This window comes from Passer domesticus, chromosome 2, assembly GCF_036417665.1.
Source record: "Passer domesticus isolate bPasDom1 chromosome 2, bPasDom1.hap1, whole genome shotgun sequence".
In the NCBI taxonomy this organism is placed as follows: Eukaryota; Metazoa; Chordata; class Aves; order Passeriformes; family Passeridae; genus Passer; species Passer domesticus.
In genome coordinates, this window is record NC_087475.1 from 26,299,059 (window position 1) to 26,320,880 (window position 21,822).

The 21,822-nt window shown below is 44.3% G+C and overlaps 1 long non-coding RNA gene across 4 annotated transcripts in view; it reads left to right on the forward strand.

The window, feature by feature from the left end:
- The window catches only part of LOC135293542 (uncharacterized), a 56,327-nt gene that overhangs the window by 15,829 nt on the left and 18,676 nt on the right, over positions 1–21,822 (forward strand). For all 4 annotated transcript variants that reach the window (XR_010355648.1, XR_010355646.1, XR_010355647.1 and 1 more), the window contains exon 2: positions 12,871–14,851. This is a non-coding gene — a long non-coding RNA (uncharacterized LOC135293542). The remainder of the gene's footprint in view (positions 1–12,870; positions 14,852–21,822) is intronic.

Consider the following 21,822-nt stretch of genomic DNA (forward strand, 5'->3'; position numbering starts at 1 on the left):
CGGGAAGCGGCGCCGCCGCTGCGCCGTGCTGCGCACACCCCACGCACACAGACACTGCACGGCGCGGGAGGCGACACAAGCGATCTTCCCCTTCTTTGGTGGGGGGTGGGGTGATGGAGAGTGAAGCAAACTGTCCCTCCACCTCACGGCGTTTTGGCTCCTCCCCTTCCAGAAAACTCAGCACCCCAAAAAGCGAGGGTGCTGGGTGGTTCGGCGCTACCCCACGAGAAGCACCGAGCTTCTCTGTGCACATCGTCCGAACCGAAGGGGATCGGAAGCCAATGGTGCTTGCCCGGTTCAGAGACACCCCGTGTGAAAGTGCCGAGAAACCTGCGGCCCCACTCTGCAAAACGCGGCTCTGTCGTGCCCCGCTGCCCTTCCGTGTCCCCAGTGCCACGGGATCACGCAGCTCCGCAGAGGGCTGGCAGGCGGGACAGCCAGGCTGGGACCGGAGGGTGCTGGTCAAAACTAAGCGGCTCTCTGTTTGTTCTGAGGTTAGGGATGGATGCTGCTTTCCGTGGGGAAACTGAAGTTTGAGGCAAAAGGTTTCACACGGCCGAGAGGAGTCAGACAGCCAAGCTTGGCTGAAAAGTCACTTCTGAAGACGCAAGGGCAAAAGAAAGACAGAGGAGACAAAACAGAAAATGTGGCAGGACATGGTCTTGCAGAGCTCCGGGCCGGGAGGCTGGTGTGAACGGAGTACCTGCAGCGAGGGGCGTGGGGGAGCAGTGGGAGCCGGCCCGCTGCCCGGGTGTAGGAAGGATAGCAGGTTGTGGGTGCGGAGCGGACACGGCCTTGCCTGCCTGCCTGCTGGCTCCAGCCCCGCAGTGCCTCTGCTTAATGATGTCAGGAAAAGCTGGAACACTGGGGTGGCCCCGAGTAGCATGACAGCTGGCAGAAGAGCTGGGGAACTTGGTGTGCAGGTACAGATGTAATGGGAGGCTTTCTTTGGAGGCTGAAGCGAAAGCCCATTGACTTTTGCATGCACTGAACCATTCTACTGTTGGAGGAAACTTTGCAAAAGTAAAGATTAACAAACTAAATTTTGGAGGATCTTGAGGATCTTTGATGTAACAGCAGTGTGATGTATGGGGCCCACTCTTGTAGCTGCATGGCCAAAATGCTAGCAGGAAACCTGGAAGTCCTTCCCAGTCTTTATGTCTAAAACCAGGAGATGCCTCTGTAGGACAGGCAAGAAATTAGTAGCTGACTGAGGTGAACCACACCGCTATATGTGCCATCAAAAAGTCTGGAAGTTCTAAAGTGAAAACCCCATCCCTTAACATGTCCGGAGCTTGTGGTGAGTGAGCAGCAACCCCCAAGGTAAAGCACACTGGTGCCTGGCTTTGGGGTGGAAGCAGCCGTGCTTTGTGACAAAGGACACACACCCCACCCCCAATTTACAAAGCCTTGGGTGCCCCCGTGCAGTTTCATGCCTATCTTTCCTAGATGGTGTATTTCTCTGAAGGGAGGAGCCTTCAGAAAGGTCTCGTTTCAAGAAAGTAATTCAAATGCTTTAGCACGGCCTGTCAGGACGGGTTTGGGGGTAATATGCTTCATGCTTGGTAAAATCCCATTGTCCACGCTTTCAGCCCGGACACCTCTCATTGATTGGGAGAAGACGTGTGCCACGGTTAGCTGCGGCTCTCAGATAGAGGGACTGTCCCTCAGAAACCTTAAAAAAAAAAAAAAAGTGAAGGACAATAAACCCGAGGAGAAGCAGGAGAGCATCTGTCCGTGGTCAAACAATTGGGCAAGTGCTAGAGGGTGAGCTGAGATCCGAGTGGGAAAAGGCGGCTTTAGCCCGGGGCAGAGCAGCGTGGGCTGAGGAAGTGCGACCGACACGGGGGGAAGGACAGGAGTCTGCAAAGTGTGCATTTAGGGAAAGAATAGCTTTCACCGGGAGGAGGTGAAATATAGTTTACCAAGGCGTAAAACTCCATAGCAACTAGGAACTAGTGGTGAACAAAGGCACCATACATCCAAGGAGGGGAGTGAAGTTGCAGGAGGGGTGCAGAGGGAGTAGGGAGAAGTTTATTTCCTACCCAAAAATTGTCTGGCACAGATTTCAGAAGAGTTTGTTTTGGTGTGGTGGTTTTTGTTGTTGTTGTTGGTTTGGGGAGTTTTTAAAAAATCGCTCCAATGCCGAAAAATTCTATGGGAAGATTGTCTTGCTAAAACCACTGGTGAGTGGATAGTTCAATCCTAATCAGATTAGAAGAATGAATGGCTGTGCAGTTTTGGAGCTACAAACACAGGAAAGACCTAAAACCCCAAGCACGAGAGTTCAAAATGAAGTATAGACACGAAAACACAATTCCCATCTGGTGAGGAAAGTTCTGAAACCATCTACATTTCAAACATGGTCTCTCCTTCTTTCCTTGTTCACTGGCTATCTTTACCTTTTGGAAAAATCTCGAGTAATTCCTTGATCAAGTGATCAGATTAACGTTCCATATTACCTTTTATTTTACCTGTAGGTAGCAGAAGAAAGAAAGAGGGTTTGCTTTTGTTAAGGGTTTGTTTGTTTGGGTTTTTAAATTATCTGTGCATTATCAGTCTTACCTTCCCTTAAATGGCTTTTCAGTCACAGGGCAGGCGAAAGCTTCGTGGTTTGTCATGGTCTCCCTCCCTCCCTCCCCGATGACAGAATGTAGGAAATAATGCAAGCCCCAAGAGGTTGTGCAATCGAGTCACTGTGAACATGGGCATTTTCTACCTTGAAAAACCATAAAAAGGAAAACTAAGCCGGAAACGTCTTTTAAAATATACAGCTGTAGGTGAGCTCAAACCTACATGTTTTAGGACAGAGTACAAATAAGGGAAGCATGGAGTTTAGCCTAAAAAACTCCTCAGCGGTGTTTTGAACAGCCATAAGAGTGAAGAGGGATACGGGCATGGATTGCATTTTCCAAACGGGAAGTTTCTGTGCTCTTGTGCCAAACAATTACTTACGTGTCGTATGGAACAGTCGAGAACGAGGTAATGGGAGCAGAAGATGCATTTCTCCCTCCAAAAGCACTTCTTCCATTCATCTTCCTCTCAGTTTCTAACTTTCCAGCAAGGCTGAGGAAGTTTCTGCTATGCCTCCAACCAAAATGTGCGTTTAGCCGACTAAGTTTGGGTGACAACATAGGAACAAATAATCTCCTATTCGTTTTGCTTGAACTAAGCAGCTGCAGGGAAAAGTTCTGCCTGATTTTCCCGAATATAGCAACATCCCAGTTTTAGGGGCCACAGAGCAAAGCTGACTGGATAAGTGAGACAAGCTGATCATGATGAATGTGCCACATATCCACATATTTAAGAACAGGAAAGCAATGAAGTGGCATTATTGCAAAAGGCATCCTTGTGTGACCAAACGAGCCCAGTTTTGTACAATTTGGTAGAAGAGTGCTATGTAGCTTTGCTATTCAGTGGGCAGTTTCAGGTAGATAAAGTAGATGTGTCTGTGCGTCTCAGACATGTTTTATATATTTTATAACGTCTAAACGATGTGTTCATGTTTTCACGGTTAAGTGTTCCTATTTAGACGTCTGGATTTATCATCTGTCTTAAGGGAGCCTTAGATGCTCAATAAGAGAAAATACTGCATTTGAAAGGTAAGCCTATTGTCATGAAAATGGACGAACTCAGAGTCCGTTGTTTAAAACACAGTCTCTGCTCCTTAGGATACTCTTGTTGATCTCCTTTAACAAGGAGACACATTAAAAAATAAAAAATGTGTAATAAAAATCAGTGTCTGCTTCACAAATATATGCAATGACGTCATGTCCCTGGGAGCATCCCATCATACTTTCCGGAGGTTTGCTGCAGAATGCAAGTCCCTCTCCATACATACATGGCTGCACACCAGATTCAGGTGTGCACCGTCGAGCCGAGGTGTCTTGTCGCACCTGCTAGTTTTATTATAACATTCTCATTGCCTAACAGGAAGAGGACTCTCTACAGGCACGAAAATTGAGTGGAAGTATGGAGAAAATCAGAGCTAAAATTCGCATAGGATCGTGTTTTTCTTTCGTGGTGCACGACATAATTTCTAAACAAATGAAGAACGGGCAGAAAAAAGTATTAGAGAAGTTCCGTTTCTATTCTCTGAAAGAGGTGGACAACATCTGGAACGGAGCTCTTTCCCTCCATGAGCATCAGATTGTAAGCGCAGCCGCAAAACCCTTGACAGGGAAACTTGGGCATTCCCTCCGCCGGTGCGCACGCCTCGCTCAGCGAGAGCACCAGGCTCACAGGGATCTCCAGTGTCTCTGGAGACGACAAACGGAACTCTGAAATGCTGATTTTAACAAAACTCTGAGAGTTTGCCGTGGAAGACGTTTGCCTTTTCCCTACGAAGAGGGAGAAAAAGATCTTTCTTGCGGAAAGGAGGGTTGGAGGCAGCTGCAGCAGAGCTCCCTGCCGCTCTGCCTCCAGCCAGAGGGGCTGCAGATCCCAGCCGGGCCGGATTTCAGAGGCCATTACTGCCAAAATCCACCCGATTAGACAAGCCAGGTGCCAAAAGTCATTTACCGAAGCCCAGGACCCGGCTATCCCGTGCACAGCCCCTCTCACCCCCCCGATATGGCCAAATAGTTTGTCACAGAAGGCGGTGTGACACCCGGGGGCAGCGGCCGCTGCCCCGGCGCTCCTGCTGGGCCGGCTCAGGGCTCCCCCTGCCCGCATTCCCGTGGGGAGCGGCATTCTGCCCTCCGCGGGGACAGGCGGCCGGCTGTGGGACAGGCGGGAGAGCAGGAGGTGGGGAGCGGCGGCCAGGACGGGAACGGGAGCCCCCCGTCCCCGGGGAGCGGCTCCGCGGCCGGGCTGTGGCGTTGCCGAGGAGATGAACGCCTCTTGTCCCTGGAGAGGGGACACGGCACAAAGGTTCACCTGGCGTGGGTCAGGGAGCCGGCGGCACTCCGTGCTCCCCGAGCGGGACAGGCGGGACTGGCCCCTGGTGGATTTCAGCGGGGGGTGAATCCCAGAGAGCCCCGGAGCATCTCACGGGCCAGCAGCGACTGACCCGCAGCCAGGCTCGTCCCCAGGCTTGTCCCGATGCCCTTCATTTTTGTCCACTAGTGACCAAAAGGCAACTTCTATGACCTAAGTTGCAGTCTGCCTGCTTGCCTACCTTCCTTCCCTAAATGTTTCAGGTCATTTTGAGGGAAGTCAGCTATTTATGGGAATTTAAAAAAGTGTTACTGCCCTTAGAAATATTTTTTAGGAAACCTGTGAAAATGTTCTTGGTACTGCAGTATTTTTGCCCCAGCACAAAACACAAAATACAAACCAATTGAAAGGAATACCTCAGAGGGGAAGAGAAACAAATCCGCAGTCATTCAAGAATAAAACAAAAAGTCAGAAAATTTTATCCTCTTAAATGAGTAGTCACGGAAGAAATGTCTTTTCAGATATCAAAAAATAGATATTTTTAAGAGTGCTCCTAATGGAAGGGCCTTGGTATTTTCTACTCCAACGGCGGGGTTCTGTACTTTGCAGAGTATCCTCCTACCACCAACACAGGAAAAATACCATTCAAGAAGCCAGGAGTGCTGGCACGCAATTCAAGAGTGAATTTCTTAAAGAACAGTTTACCTCCACCTGACAATAAGATGCTAATAGAAACAACATTTAGAATTTTGCCACTGTACAGAATACTTTCTGAACTTGTAAATAAAATTAAACTCAAATATTATTCTCATTTTGGAATCTTTACAATACAATTACTGCAGACTGCTAAGATCACTCCACTGACCCTCAACCATACTACACAGATACTGCCAAACTGAATTCCCTTATTATTTCTCAGCGCCAACACTTGTTAAAAAGGGGAATGCAGAGTCACTAATTTAAATGTTAGCTTTCAAGAAAAAAAAAAAAAGAAAAAAGAAATGAGAGGGAAAGAGGAAGCGAGGAAAATGGTGGTAAGCTGTTTTTTAAAATTAAACAAATTTGAGAAGTCTGTAGGAAAATGGCCTAAGGGTGACTAGACTAGTGTTGTCTCTTCTTCAGCCTACTAGTCTTCTGCAGGTTATTTTTCCAGTATAAATGTAATTTAATAGCCGAGATGGATATTGTTTCACTTTCAGTTATCTGCTCTATACTCCGGTCTCATTCTACATTAGATGATTACCTTACTGTCCTATATGCACAATTTAAAGGGAATTACCTATTACTTCAATTATTTGTTTCTTATCAACTGATGTTACACTACAAGGATTTGCATTGAAAGGACACAAAGAAAGAGCAAGTCATGGCACATTGCCAAATAAAAGAGTAATGTTCTGGTGAATTTAGCCCAAATAATTTACTGCTATATAAAAGTGGAAAAGTGGAAGGTGAACCCTTTGACCAATAAATCTCTTCTGCATGTGAAACCCTTATCTTGTCCCCTCCAATATATTCCACACTAGGAAGCCATCATCATTGGCTCTGGTTTGTTATTTGTAAACCTTGATCTTCTGCACTCGGTGTCCTAAATATGGATAATTAGCATCAGTTTATCACGCCTCTGCATATTTTCTCTTCTCTCCAAACATGCATGCTTCTATTGGCTGCCATTCTGTCACAGAAGATTATGGAGACAGATTGCAGAGAATGAATGTGCTAAACGAGATTAGGAAGGAATAGAAATAGCAACTTGGCCAATAAATTCCTCGTGAGAGCCTTATCATACAATTACACGTTGACTTGTTTCACACTCTCCCAGCCTCTTAATCCAACGCCCCCACCAAGAATAAAATTTCACTAATTTCTGAATTACTGCATATCCTCATGACTTGTCACTGAGAATGGTTGGAAGGAGCAACACGGTCGAAAATAGCACATCAAACTTCCAAAAAAGAAAAGAAACTTTACAGACAGAAAGAGATGTGGCTTTAAACCGTTTGTGGCCGTATGTAGAAGTTTTTGTGCAGCAGCTGTTGGAAGGGTCAGGACTTAATATCCAGACCTGGTCGTCTGCGCTTTTGCTCCCTAACTCTTTACATCAGAGGTTACCTTATCCTTAGAGTGACTTGGGGGCCAGGATACAGTGCGTTGATGCAGCTAAACTACTCACCTACTGTGCAAGAGACTGTCCAATGAGCTCTACAAACTCGTCAGAAAGCAATGGCAAAAACACCTACTGCCGTCATCAATTTCCGGGGCATTCCTGAAAACTGCGGTAATTGAGAAGATGCCAAAAGCTTGACAGCAATGCAAGACAGAATTCTGCTGAACCCACAAAAAAAATCTACCAGCTCTAGTGCAGGTAGTTTTGCCCCTTCTGCCACAGTTATTTCAATGTGGACGACAAGAAAACATGATTTCCATGACGTAATTCAGAGGCATGGCTAAAACCTTCAGGAGACATCATCTCTGGAAATGTTGGAAGTCTCCATTTCCCCCCATATAATAGCCCAAGAGGAAGGCTTGCAAAAAAGATTAATGTTGTCATAATGTTGGTTTCATTGTTTTAGATACATGTGGAAGAGGAAGGACATAAATGGAGTTAAAAGTCCCAAGACCGGAAGATAAAGCCTTGCTCAGTTGGCCTATGCTCATAGACTTGATGATACAGTGCATTTGTCTTAACATTTTAGATTTAAGAACATTTCACAGCACTTATGAACTTGCTTTAAAAAGGAATGGGTTTTTATAACTCGAGTAATTGTTTCCCCTAATAAATGTGAATCTTCAACCCCATACAGAACCTGGATGAAAAGTGTGATGAAGTTGTGCTACCTATCCCCGGGTTGTTTAGCGTCACTTCTGCCTGTGCAATTAGATGCTGGGAGTAGGAGTGAAGGGATACATGTCACAAGTGTTAAGGATGTTAAAAATAAAGGGGATTCCCTCGAGTGGGACATTTCCTGAACACTTTTCCCCAGTAGGGAAGTGACGCGGGCTGCAGTGGAGAATTCCCTCTTCCCCCAAGCTGGGTACCATGGGGTGGCCCTGAACCTTGGGCAAGGGACACCCGTCCTGCGAGTACCCCAGAGCCTTGTTCCTCTTGAGTTATCCTGAAGTGGGTTTAGTGATGGTGGGGTTGGTAATTTCTTTTTTAATCTGCCCGTTATTTTCTTTGCACTCCTCCAGAGTTTTGTTTGCTACTAAACCCCTCCAGATGGAAAACCTGACTGAAGATGAGAGTCACACTCATCCAGAGTCTTGAAACCACATGGTTGAAGAAAAGACTGAGATGAGAATAGCGTGACCCTGTGGGATAGTAAAACAGCCTGCTACCTGTTTGCTGCCATAAGAACTTCTATGGTCACATAAAATTTTAATAACTCTCCCTTATTTCCATTTTAATGTTATAGCCATAGGCTTGCATACATATTCATATGCACGTATATCTATATGCATACACACACACAGACGCACACAAACACACATACATATATATATAAGTACATATATGTGTGTGTGTGTATGTATATATATATGTACACACACATCACCCGAATGAATTGGTTAGCACCGGGCAGAGAGGCGTTTGCCATTAATCTGGGAACAAACCGCTAACCTCGGTGACTGGTATTTTAGCTTTTCTTTTCTCGCTTCTCTCAGTGTGGGGAGAGCAGTAAAGCTTGTGTGGACTGATTGTGAGGGGCTCTGCTGGAATTTGGCAGGCCAGGGGCTTGGAGAGAAGCCCCATGCTGACTCCTATTCAGCGGGCCAGTTTTCTGCGAGCTTTGGAAGTTTCACTCAGCCGTGCACTCAATGGCTTCACAAAGCTGATTACAAGCTTCAGCGCATTCCTGAAGGAGCCAAAAGCGACGCAGGTGCAAACGAGCCGAGGGAGCCCCTTATCCCGGTGACAGAATGGGACAAGCTGGGAAAGGCTTGGACCACACAAATCCAAGGCTCACCAGGCAGCAGCAAGCCTGCCTTGGGAACCGGGGATCATTATCCGCTCCATTCAGCGGGGACCCAGCGGCGGCAGCGGCACGTCCCAAGGCTGGGGACGGGCTTTCCGTCCCGGGTGGGAGCAGAGCCCTTTCACCTGGCATCCCCTCTCCTCTGCCTTCGCGGCTGCCTCAGGCACGAACCGGAGGTGCCCCCGCTCCCCCGAAATGATTTGTGTCCCAGCATCTGTCAGGCTCCAGCCTGCCGCCTGAAGCACCTTGCCGTTTTGTCCCCCGTTGCCCCATCCCGCACGAAAAGCCTCCCTCCTGCTCCTCTTCCCTTCCCCAGATAAACACGATGCTAAAGGTCTGCCTGGAAACCCGGCACAGAAAACGCACTGATCCGAAATGGCAGGTTTCCTCCCAGCTGAAGTTCTCTAACAAACACCCTATTTTGAAGACTGCCTTTAATTCCAGAGAGAAGCCAGCCGGGAGTGCACCCTCCTCCCCTCCCAATTACTCGAGCCACCCGATTCCCACAGAAACCTCCCGCAACACAAACGCCTGGTGAATGCTTTCTGACTCGGTGAAAGCAGCCCACGGTCCCTGCCCTTCCTGCCTCCCCGGCGAGCGAGGGGGTGGCGAGGAGTCGAGGGGGGTCTTGGTGCCGGAGAGGGTGAAGCGTGATTACTTTTAATTAGGGGTTCTCTCGGAAGGAGTTCCTCTCGCCTCCGCTCCCTCGCCCCCTTTCCTCGCTGCCAGCCCTTCCCCTCCAGCCGAGAGAAGAAGCTGCACTTTACTTCCCTGAAAAATTAATTACGGCCCTTCCCCGCTATCAATTACGGAGGAATCAGCCTTTCCTAGGGAGAGGAGAAATAATCAAAAGGCTTTTCAGTCTTGCTGTGGGGGGGGACGACCTCGGACCGCCGAGCACATAATGCGGCAAGGGGCTGCCGCGCTTCTGGCCGCTGGTTTCATATGCAAATGGCGAGCTGCCTCCAAGTTATCATTATGGTTTTATTTTTTTTCCCCCCCTTAATGTTATTATTGTGTCGGGGTTTTAATAGCCACATGCTCTACCCTTCCCTTTCAGCGAGGTTTCCTTGGCGATCAGCCACGCCGCTTCTTCCCCGGGCGCGCTGCCCCCGCCCCAGCGCCTGCCCCACGTCCATGTTAATTTCGCCCTATGGAAATGAAAGCGGCCGGGCCGGGCAGCTGATATTAAAGCGATCCCCCGGGCCGGGGCTCGCCCTCCCCGCTCGGGCAGCGGCCGTGCCTCGGCGGGAGCGCGGCGTGTCGGAGCCGCGGCCCCCGGCCCCAGCCCCTTTCATGCCTGCGAGATGCTGGGGAGGCAGCGGTGCGTTTGCTTGTGCGGAGCACACCGCCTGCAAGCGGTTGCCTTGGCAGAAAGGTGCAGCTTTCTGATGTTCTTTTGTCTGATAACTAATTCAAGTTAATGCGATCTTTATGTAAAGCTAACAGCGGATAATTGTCTATTTTCTCGCCAACAATCTCCATCACAATCACTTATCTGGAAACCTGCGGTTGTATTAATCGTTATATTCCCCGAGATAAGCGTCTCTCGAATTATCAGTAAACACTGGAGGGAAATTAAACAAACTCCAGAGCCACTTAAGTTTCCTCTGCAGCTTTTAGCCACCTTCTCGGGAGGAGGGGGAGCGGGGACGACGGCACCCCTCAAACCAACCTGGGACCGGAGCACAACGTGAAAGGGGGGTGTGTGTCAAACAGGGAAGAAGGGCCTGAAATTTTGGATAATTTTGAAGAGCCGATTCCCGCTGAAGGCGGCTTCCCTTCGAGGTGCCCGTGCAGCCAGGCACGCACCTTACGGTGCGCCGCTCGCCGGGCGGCGGTCGGTCTTCAGCGGCCCCTGGGACCTTGTCGGCAATTCTTGTAAATCATGTAATTAAGTGTATTAGTCCCTGCAGGGGAAAGACGAGCAGCTAGGAGAGAATACACCCAGAGATTAAGCAGGAGTCGCATCAGTCTTTAGGTCTGATACACGAGGAGAAGAGAGTTCTGCTGCCTTCCGAGAATCACCGTATTAGCACAATTATTGGCAATATTTATGCTAGAGAGTGAGCTGAACCCCAGGAGGGTAACAGAGAGTGCGAGAGAGCGAAACTACTGTGGGAATATGTTTTACTGCTCAGATCCCATCAGTTCCGTTAGGTGTAAAGAAATTATAGCAAATTGTGCTGGAAACCCCTCCAGGGAAAACATACTTGTACGACAAAGATTTTGTCTTTTTGAAATGAAGTCAAAACATCGGTGTCAAATGAAACTCATTTTAGGGGCGCTACCGTGTGTGTGTGTTTACTTGAGAACCTTAGTATGGGGGGGGGGGGGAAGAAAAAAAGCGAAAAAGCAGCCGAAACCATGAAGTTTCAGTAGTGAATCTGTGCCAGCAGAGAGTTTGCAACTTCTTGGGGAAGCCGAGGCGTCCTCCAGCCTCCCGTCGCTGCCCGCCCGGAGCCCGGCTGAGCCGCGGGGCTGCGGACAGCGCCAGGCGCGCCGCGCCTGCAGGAGGGCTGGCCACGTCCAAAGCGTTCATGGACCTTAACTGGGTAATCCCAAACTGGCCTCTAGTTACGGAGCAGGCATCAAAGAATTTAAAAACTCGCCTCTATGATGAGCTTTATTTATATTCGACTTAAGATTTTTTTTTTTTTTTGTAAACAAACTTTTATTCACGAAGGTTTCCAGTGGCACGGTTCGCCTTCTAGCTTGAGAAAGGTGAGGTCTTGGACGGAAAATACCAAAAAAGAAAAAAAAATATATATATACCAGACCAAAAAACAAAACAGAAAATAAATTCCCCCCAACACAACCGAACACAAATAAAACACCTCAGCGAAACACACAAACCTCCTATTACTTATTTGTGTGTTATGACAGCGCATTTCCAAATATGATCGTTTTCTTGAAAAAAAGAAAATTAACTGCTTAAATTCTCGAATTATTTCACTTGAGCTCAAAGTTCCCAGGGTAGCTTTTTCTTATGGCATTTGAGAATCATCCCACTTCATCTCTCACCTGAATCTTGTCATCTGTGCCATCTTGAAGTGATCTGTGAACAATGCTGGTCCCTTGGACAGCCCAAGCTGGTCAATCAGGCAGAACAGACTATGCAAATGGAATGGAAAGGCGAAGCGATGAAGAACAGTGGCCCCCATTGTCTTGGGCATTTCAAAGCGAAGCCCAGCTGCAGCAGGCGTTGCTGTCTCGGACCCTTGGTTGCTACTCTAATGTCATCATTGCAAAACATCACATTTTGAAAACACTACAGTCTGAATGCATGATCAGCCCTCCACAAAGATTTCACTTTGCCGTGACATCTTTCGAAGTCACCAAAAAAAAAAAAAAAAAGAAAAAAAGAAAAAAAAAGAAAAAAAGTATGGAGGGGAAAAAAAGCAAAAAAAGTACCACCACAACTGGGGACTGGGATCCCAGCCACACTGGCCGCTCCGTCCCGCAATCCCGCTCCCTCCACTCCTAACTGCGGTGCAGCTGACGCCTTTTGCAACCTTTTGGTGAACGCCTCGCCTTTCGTGTTGCTTTTAGCGTCGAATGGGATGCTGATTTAAGTTGCATTTAACTTATTTTCTGTCGGGTCTCTTTCAGGCACTCTAATGAGCTAACGCCGGGGAAACGTCGCTGTGAGCAGGCAGTGAAGTATTTATTCACAATTCCTTCCAAAACTTCAGATACGCGCGGCTTTAAAAGAGTCAGGCAATGTCTTTGCGAGTGATTAAACCAACAACTAAGCTGGGTTTTATGGGTCCGTTAGGAGTTTTTGTGAACACTCTGTTTCTTAATACACTCATGCAGTTGTCGCTCCTGAATATTGCTGCCAGCCGTGCTCCAGCTTCGCCTCCCGGCACTGGTCCCAAAGTTAACTCTGCCATGAGAAACGAACTTTCAGTTCAGGAAAGCTGAGGGCTGTCAGATGATTAATGTGCATTTTCAAGAGACTAAATCATTGCCCGTGTTTCACTTATTGTTCCTTCTCATTTTCTTTTGTCTGTAGGTGACATTTGTGATCACCATGTGGTGAGCAGAGGAAACTCCCCTTTCTTCCACCCTCATGTCAGGAGCCTGTGCTCAAGAAGCAAAGGTCTGTGCCATCGATATCTAAAAATGCTGGGGGTTGTGTTTCCTCTTCCCAATCTCTTATCTCACAGGAGTCAGTGAATCCAAAACTTCTCCAAGGATAGTCTTACTCCAGTGAGCCTACAGAGATGGATACTGCCCAGCCTCTGACACTGCCTATGACACAGACACAGCGGTCACACATGAGAGTGCAGACTTCACTGCAGACTGTTCAGTGTTCATGAAGAAGCCGAGAAGAAAATGTCATTGGTCTGAGAGAGCTGGGCTAAGAAACTCTTAAATGCATTCTTTGCAGGACCAAGAATAATTCAGCGCTTCTTTCCTACCCCTTAAAGTGGCTCTTTCCCTTTAGCTTGGTTAGTGCATTCTGTAACAACACCACATAAATTACAAAGGAAGAAAAGGATGGAATTATCTAAAACTAAATAATTATTCACTGTGATTTGTTTGATTTCCCAAAATTAAAGTTGCTCCTTTCAGAATGCAGTGGTGGATAAGAAGGAAAAGAGGAGAGTAACAAAACCAAAGACAGATGGAAGTGAATGGGGAAAACAACCAAATGAGCAGCCACCATTTCATCTTCTGGCTGGAAGATCTTTCCCCTCACCTGAGAGAGTTTTCCAAGGATAAATACTATGTCAAAAGAAAGCCTGTTTTCAACTACATCAGCCCTGTGGTCAAATGAGTAATGCAAGAACTCAGACTGCTATCTGCCTCATGCAAATATTTCAGTAGTGATGATATGCACTGTAAGCACCCTTCTCTGCCAGGTATTTGTTCACTCAGCACCTCAAAACTTTACCTCTTAGACAAATGGATCCCCCAAAACCTATGTTCTAGGAAGTGTTGGACATGCTTCAGGTCTGGGTAAGTCACTTACTGGCTTGAATGCAGAAACCCAGAGGAAAAACAATCTTTTGCAGCCAGTGCCTACACAGAGGACAGCAGCAATGCACACAGCCAGGGGCCAAATGTCCTGTTCCTGTAACTGGGTGCATCTCTTCCAGAAAGGAGGAACTCCAGAGAGGAGCAGCTTCTTGTCATGCCTTCCACATAGGTGTTGCCATGGGGCTATGCAGAGGGTGTGGCCACCACAATTCCCAGCAGATGGTGAGATGGACGATGTACTCAGGGTGCAGAACAAGGGTGGGAAACGGGGGCCCACAAGGTCATGTCAACACTCTCCACTCAGACATTCCCCCTCCTACAAGAGCCCTGTTCTAAGCTCATGGTGCCAGCTGGACCTTACCCCTTCCCAGCAGCCTGCCAGCCTCACATGCCAGGGATGTCAGCCCAAAGGTGGGTCAGCCACCTCCACTCAGGCTTTTTGTCCCTTCATGGAACCAAACCAGTTCCCATCAACCCAGCTGAATGCCCTTGGCTCTCCTGGGAGGGAAATAGCCCCAGATCTGTTCTTCAGGCAGGGTGCCCAGATAAGCAGGGACCACCTCATTTCCCACTGCCCAACATTGAGCGGGGGAACTAACTGGAAACAGGATCAGCTCCTCCCTTGAGAAGCTGAACTTTGCTTTTCCCTCACAGCTGGAACTTCTGCCCCATCCCTCCACCAGCCCTAGTCCTGGTACATTCAGACACAGATATCCCTGCTCATGCACTGACTGTATTTTTTCATGTTTATTATCATCCAGCCCAGTGTAGTGCTATCTGGCACACACTGGAGGAAGAAAACCATGTATTCAGCAAATGGAGCATACAGGGTTTAGGTTTTGTTTTGTCTTGTTTTTCTTATTCCAGTTTCAATATAAAACTATTTGGAAAAAGATAGCCAAGTAACTCTCTGTCATGAAAAATGATCCAAACTCCAAGTTATGAGATTAAAAATTACTGGAGAGCAGAGATGCCAGGAAGAGACAAGAGCCCTCTCTGCTGAAATACAGGTTCTTCTTTTCCTCCTTCTGTTTCATTTCACTTCATGCTCAGATAAGGAATAGAATTACTTAAAAATGTTTACATTAACTCTTTTTATTCAGGATTTGTTCTGGCCTTTCAAAGAATTATTTTACAGTAAGACATGTGTGAGTGATACCACGCATAACTAATCACACTTCTCCAAAGCAGCAGAGAACTACAAGACATCCTGCAGTCCTCAAAACCTTTGCTTTGCTATGTTTTTATCGCCACAATAAAAACTGATGCAAAATGCATCTTCAAGGTAGTATAAAAACCCACACAAACTATTTTCAGTGATCACACCCATTGCATTCCCACCTTAATGCAAAGACAGTTTTGTAACAGAGTTGTACAATCAGAGCAGATTTCTTCCCTGATAATTAATGAACTGTAAGATTACCAGTTGAGTTGCCCATGGAAAAAGTACTGCACCACGTATTGTATTACTGGATTCATTTTCTTTCAAATTTTACTTTAATTTTAACTTTGGGTAATTACTGTATTGTGATCTAAGTCAGTAATCTCAAGTTAACTATCAACATAACTTTTGAAGAAACTCTATAAATGCATGATAATGATGAAATTTAGGTTCTGTCAGTTATTGTGTAATGCCTACACTATGGAAAAGCAAACCTTCTGGTATTTTAATTATATTTGCATATATAGTATCGTGTTTTTCCTACTTCATTTTTCAGAGTAGAATTCTGAGCTACAAAAAAACTACTGAAAATATGTTTGGGGCATTTATTTATTTTCTTTTCCTAAATTGAATTATAGATTGGATGAAAATGTGAAAGGAAATAGTTTTGGGGAGCAAATTGTCAGCTACTCAGATTTCTTTGGAAAAGCAACTTGTTTTGCAGGTACTGATACACACAGTTAGAATTGTTCTCTGATCCTACTAAAATGGAGAAACACATTTCAGTGCAGTTGATATTGATATATTGAACTTGATTCTGGTCTCGCATCTGTTTAAAATTCAAAATATCTTTTGCTCAAGCCTTAATCCAACCCTGAGTGATGTCACTGTACAATGACTTCTGGTGGACTGTGGCTCAAGGGCTTTCACACCACTGTGCCTCTTGCCACTAGGCTGAAAAAGGTTATTTTTGCTACATCTTTCTTTTCCTGTGAAACCAGATTAACTTGGAAAGAATTAGCAATGCTTGAACAGAGATGCTCAAGGTTATTTTTTATGGCAATACTTTAATTTTAAATGTTTCATACAAATAAGTGTAATTTGATGGCAACACAAATATTTGCATTTGCTGGTATATTTCCACTAATTTTTTATTTTTTTGGTGAATCGCAATTTTACATGTATGCATTTATTGCCTTATATCTATCAACACAGCATTGAAATTATAATGTAAATAACAGGTGAAAAAAGAATCTATTGTAAAATACAATGTATTAAAAATTCATTGACACAAGCAAAAAATTTAAATAATAGTTATTCAATAAATGCAATCATATCTTTACTGATCAAGACTTCTGTGTAACTTGAAAGAAAGTGATGAAGGAGGACTTTTTATGCAATAATATATGGAGTTTGTTCCAGTTGTTAAGCACATAAATAGAAATTCAACAAGTCTTACCAAAGAGGGTCATGAACAACCACAGCTGAAAACTCAGATCTCCCTCTGTTTTGTACTGCAACATGTACAGGGGGAAAAAAAGATTTTTTTTTTTTTGGTGATGACTCAGATTAGGTTGTATTAAACTTAGCTTTGACTCTGGGAGCTGCAAAGCAACCAGAACTTTGCTGCTCACTGTTAGAGGTTGTTTCACTTACAGACTGGCAGAGTTCCTTTAAAGCATCTTCAGAAAAGGAGATACAAAAAAGAAATCAAAGTGGAAGAAGCAGTCAGAATGCTACTGCATTCTGAAAATATAGTGCAGAGTCCTTTTGTGTTGGTTAGCATCAATAAGCAATAAAGCAAACTTGAATCTATCCATCATTTTTCTTCATCCTGTATGCACTGAACAGGTGAAATTATAAAAAAAATAATCTTGTCACAGATGACAGCTTTCAGATTTTACAGTGTTTGCATAAATATTATGAATTTGAATATCCAGAATCAATGTATCTTGGTTAAGCATTTTATAATCTATAAAATTTTGTCAGTGATTAGACAGAATGGCAGAAAGATCTTTCACTGTGTTGAAACCATCTTTTGCCACGTACATGGACTGAAATGGCTGAGCAGGCTTGCCTCATTAAACTCCATCTGGGAAGAAAACCTGTGGGGAAGGCAACCCCATGGTGATTTAACATCCCATCTAGTTTACCCTATTAGTGTTAGGTCATCATAAATGGTGGGTAAGTGAAACAAAGCTTCTTTTCTGTGGTAAGTGCTTCTAAAATATTACAGAATTAAAATTCTTGGAGATGTTTCCCAGCTCACCTACTTTCATCAACAACTTTAGCCCTCAATATCCTTATTTATTCCTCTAACTCTCCTGAAGTGGCCTTCAAAATGCATAAGCATGGATTTATCATAAACTTCACTATTGCAGCTCCACTGTGGTTGTTCTGATCATTTCAGGACAAATGCGACAGTTTAAACTAATGACTGAACATCTATTGTGCTACTGCTGTTTCCTGGTTATCTGGTTATTATTTATTTCCTGCTTGTTCTATTGTTTCTTGCCTCATGAAGACTCCTGTTTGCTCTGATAAAATTCCTTATAACATGGCAGCAACACCAAGGGTTGGGTAAAAGGGCTCCTCTGAATGATAACACAAAGAGCATATAAAGAATCCATCACAGCAGTCAGTAGTATAATGTAATTTATTTTCAGCAGACATTCTCTTCACTACTGGATTAGTCACTTTGTTAATGAGCAAATGACCCATAACTCACAGGAGTGGGAACTTTATGTGCAGGTCTTGCCTTTACCAGAGCAGATGAACTGCAGCCACTTAATATTATGGCTCCTTCCAATCTTTCTTGTGCATTCCATACATTGTGGGAGTTTCAGGTGGGTGAAAAATGCAGGACCCAGTGGTAAAACAGACTTATATGGGATTTATATTTTGTATTGTACTAGAAAGCATTAATAAAAGATGCCTCTTGCATCTAGAACTCATCATGATCCCGTAAGCAGACAATGAACCAGTTTTAAAAAGCGAGCTTTGTACGTGCTAATACATTCAAGATGCTATTTGCTGCCACTATATACTAAGCATCTTTGGAATTTATTGTCCAGATTTCACTTCAGCATGACTTTAAAGAGAATTCATCAGGTCATTCTCTGTGTGAATGCAGCTTGTCTCACTGTGCTAGGAGAAGTTGACACTGTGAAATCGAAAAAAAATCAGTTTGTCAGTAAAAAGAGAGTTTACAGTTCCAGTAGAATCTAAGAGCCTGTGAGATTTTGCTTTTAAATGTATTTTTACCCCTTTCTTTAATTTCACATATAGAAAACATTTGTTTGCAGAGCCCTGTGACATCCCACCTTTAAAGGTGGGATGACCTGAGATTCATAGACGTCTGTGGTCAAAAACAAACTACAAAAGTCAAAGGGTCTGCAAAAACTTACTAAGTTTTATTGGTAAATTATACACATGGCCTGGAAATCAATATCTAAGTCTCTTATCCTACTGCATAAACACACAGTGATTCATTTTGCATAATGGGTAGGGTCAAAGAAAAGAGAGGATTAAACAGTGAGAGAGAGAAAGAAGGGAAGAAAGGAAAAAAAGAAAGATCACAAGTCCTGGCTCCAGCACTGATCCAGCTGATGGCTTGCCCGGGCTCCTGAGGGGATGCTGCCCAGGCTTAACAGGGCCACCTTTTTACAGACAAGTTTTCCCAGCCTGGAGTTAAGTTTCTCACTTTTGACACAAATCAGTTGTCATGGGTGTTTCTTCTGCTAGACCTTTCTGGAAATGGGTAAGAGGGCTTTGGGGTTTTTGTGGCCTTGATCCTCCCTTACTGGGTCGGCCTTTGCTTCTTGACCTTATCCTTGCACTTGCTTGTTGTGTTTTTCTCCAGGGGCCAGGACAAGATTATTTGTTCAAGACAAGTGCTGCCCTACCTTCATATGGTTCATTTCTCCAGCCATATCCTGCTCCTTCTCACAGACTGTTCTTACCAAAAATCCTTGGTTGGCTCCATAGCCATCCAGCTATCAGTGTTTGAGGCATACACATTGGCCCCTTATCTTCTGGGCTTTACAGGACCAAAAATTTGAGTCCATGGCTCTGTTAAAACCTCAGATTTCAGAACCACATTCAGTCAAAAATATGTAACATTCAAAATTTTAAGTTAGTGGATTACCCTATGAGGTCAGGGAAGCAGAAATGGAAGCAGAAGTACATTCTCTGTCTCATCTGGTAAAAAACAATGAGAAGATTTCCATACCTGGCATTATTTTTAGCATATAAAAGTAAATTCTAGGACTCATCTTATACACTTTTAATACATTTAAATGAAATAATTTGCTACAGACAAAATAACTTTTAGCTTTGATGATAGGGCTGAATCTCTTCTTCTGAAATACCCAAGTTTATTCCTAACTTTATACCTGAGAGATCACAGAAAATTTATCTGCCTGACACAATAAACCCCATGGTAATTAGAAGGATTCTAAGCCTTTATAAATATTCTAAACCTTTACCCATTTACACATGAGGCCAGAATAAAAATGTTTCTGTTTTCTCAAATCCTCAGTAAGACCTTGGACCAACTCCCACTGAAGTCAATTACACTCTTTTCTGTAGATCTGAAATCAGGATGTACCTCCAATTCCCTTCTCTTGCTCTGCATCAGTGACAGTTTTGCACAAAACCTTGGACAAAATGTTGCCAACGGCTCTCTGGATAGAATTAACTGAACAGTAAAATGGAATGATTGGCCCACTGCTGTGTTTTGCATTGCATTTTATTGATGTAGCAAATATTATAGATGTTAGGTCTATGAATACCTCTGATCTTTCCTGAATTAATTCTGCTTTCAAATCAAAAGCCTGTGGTTAAAATGAAGTATACTTTGGAAACATGTTTTATTTGGAGAATTTTCAAGGAAGAACATTTCACCACAACTTTCAGTAGACAATTTCATTGGTTAATTGCAATCATCATTGACCATTTTGACCTTTCTTTAAGCAAAATTATTTCTACCTGGAACTTCTAGGTGCAGTGCAACATGAATACCCTTTCCTGATAGACTGAAGAGTCCTCTATAGCCATCCCTTTGCTCCCATACAGACATGACATGGCCAAGTCATCCATCAACATGGGCTTTAATATGATTTATCTAGGCTGAACACTTTCCCTTTCTTCTACATACTCTGCCAATAGAGCTTTCCAGTCTTTTAACCATGCTACTTTTTCTCCTCTGAAATATTTCCTCTAGGTCCATAGCCAGATGTTCTCGAGCAGCTGTACAGAATTAGGACCATTTTAAATCCAGAGCAGTGGCTTCTGTTAAGTTTCATTAGAATTATATTAGTCATGAAGTCATTAGAAATAACTAGCAAAAACTGTAAAAAACCAAAAAAGAGTCATATCAGCTGTTACTTCAGGGCTAGAGTTTTAGATACAGGGCCTTAATGGGAAAATAAAAGGTGTTTGTGCCTTCAGTGCTTACAGCATCAACCTCCTCACTGGGGTTTCTAAACAGAGATGTAGCACCCTGGAAAGAGGCACCATTTGAAAATCTAAAAATCTTCTCCTTTCATTTATTTGCATGTGTGCTTTAATACACTGGAATTTTCCATCTTGCTTTGGGTGAGGGCACTGTTCTCCATCTTTCTCTTGGAAGGTTGCCTAGTGTTTATGTCCAATGCCAAGATCCAGCAGCATGGCTGGAGGACTGATGTTGGGCAAAGAAATGGTAGACTAAAGTTTGCAAAGCACTTTGCTTGGGGGTAAAAAGAACACATTAAAATTAACCAAATTTTCATTCTCTTTGAGTAATTATACTGTTATAATTCATACATGCTGTATGAATTATCTCCACTGCAACTCTTTCATGAAAATGTTGCAGCAACATGTAAGGAGACTTATAAAACTTTAGGTATTTCAGCCTGTGATTGACGACTGGTAGACTGGTTGATGGCACAGATATTTCATGCAATGAATAAGCAATATGCATTTCTCACCTAATCATGCTTGTATTTTATGAAGTTGCTTAATAAAAAAAATTGGAAGAATGACATATTCTGCTTTGCTGAAACACATTTTACTAGTAAAACAAGCAGTACCTTGTAAAACTGTTTATCTGTCAAAGCAATCAAGCAAGCAAGCAAACAAACAAAGTAGTTCAATGTGTTACTTAGTCAAAAATGCTTAGTTGCTCAGTATTTCCCATGATTGAATTTTTGTTCTAGCTTTTCTGTCAGACTTTTTACTTCTGCTTCTGTTGGTTTTATGCATGCTTTCAGTCTGTCACTGTTTTTTACACTCCTTCAGTTTTCCTCTGTCCTCTATTTTGTTCTGCCTTATCATCCATGCAGGATGAGCAGAAATACAGGCTCTTCTGACCACCCCAGTTTTCAAATGTTGGAGTTTTGGGCTCTAAATACAGGTGAGATAGCTGAAATCAGGGCTAAGTTGTTTAGAGAATTAAATATACGATACACAGGGAAAGAGGACAGGACTGAAAAATAAATCTAAGCAGAGGAGGTTTAAGAAAACTCTACGGTCAGTATCTGAGACAAGACTACTAAGCAGTCCTACTAAGCCCTGGTCCTGTCAGGGCAATTTATCCCATTTTATAACTTCAACACCACATTAAAATTTCACTGTGTTCAGTGCACAGCCATTTCACTTTCCCTCATCCCCCCTCACTCCTGCAAGATGAGTCTTAAGGTGCAGCAACAGCCATGAGTCAATCAGGGATGGTTCTGATTATAAACGCCTGCAATGGTATAAATGACGGCGCCGAAGGAGATCGTATTCAGAGCCACATACATGCTGCAGAGGTCCCACCTCGAGATTAGCCTAAAA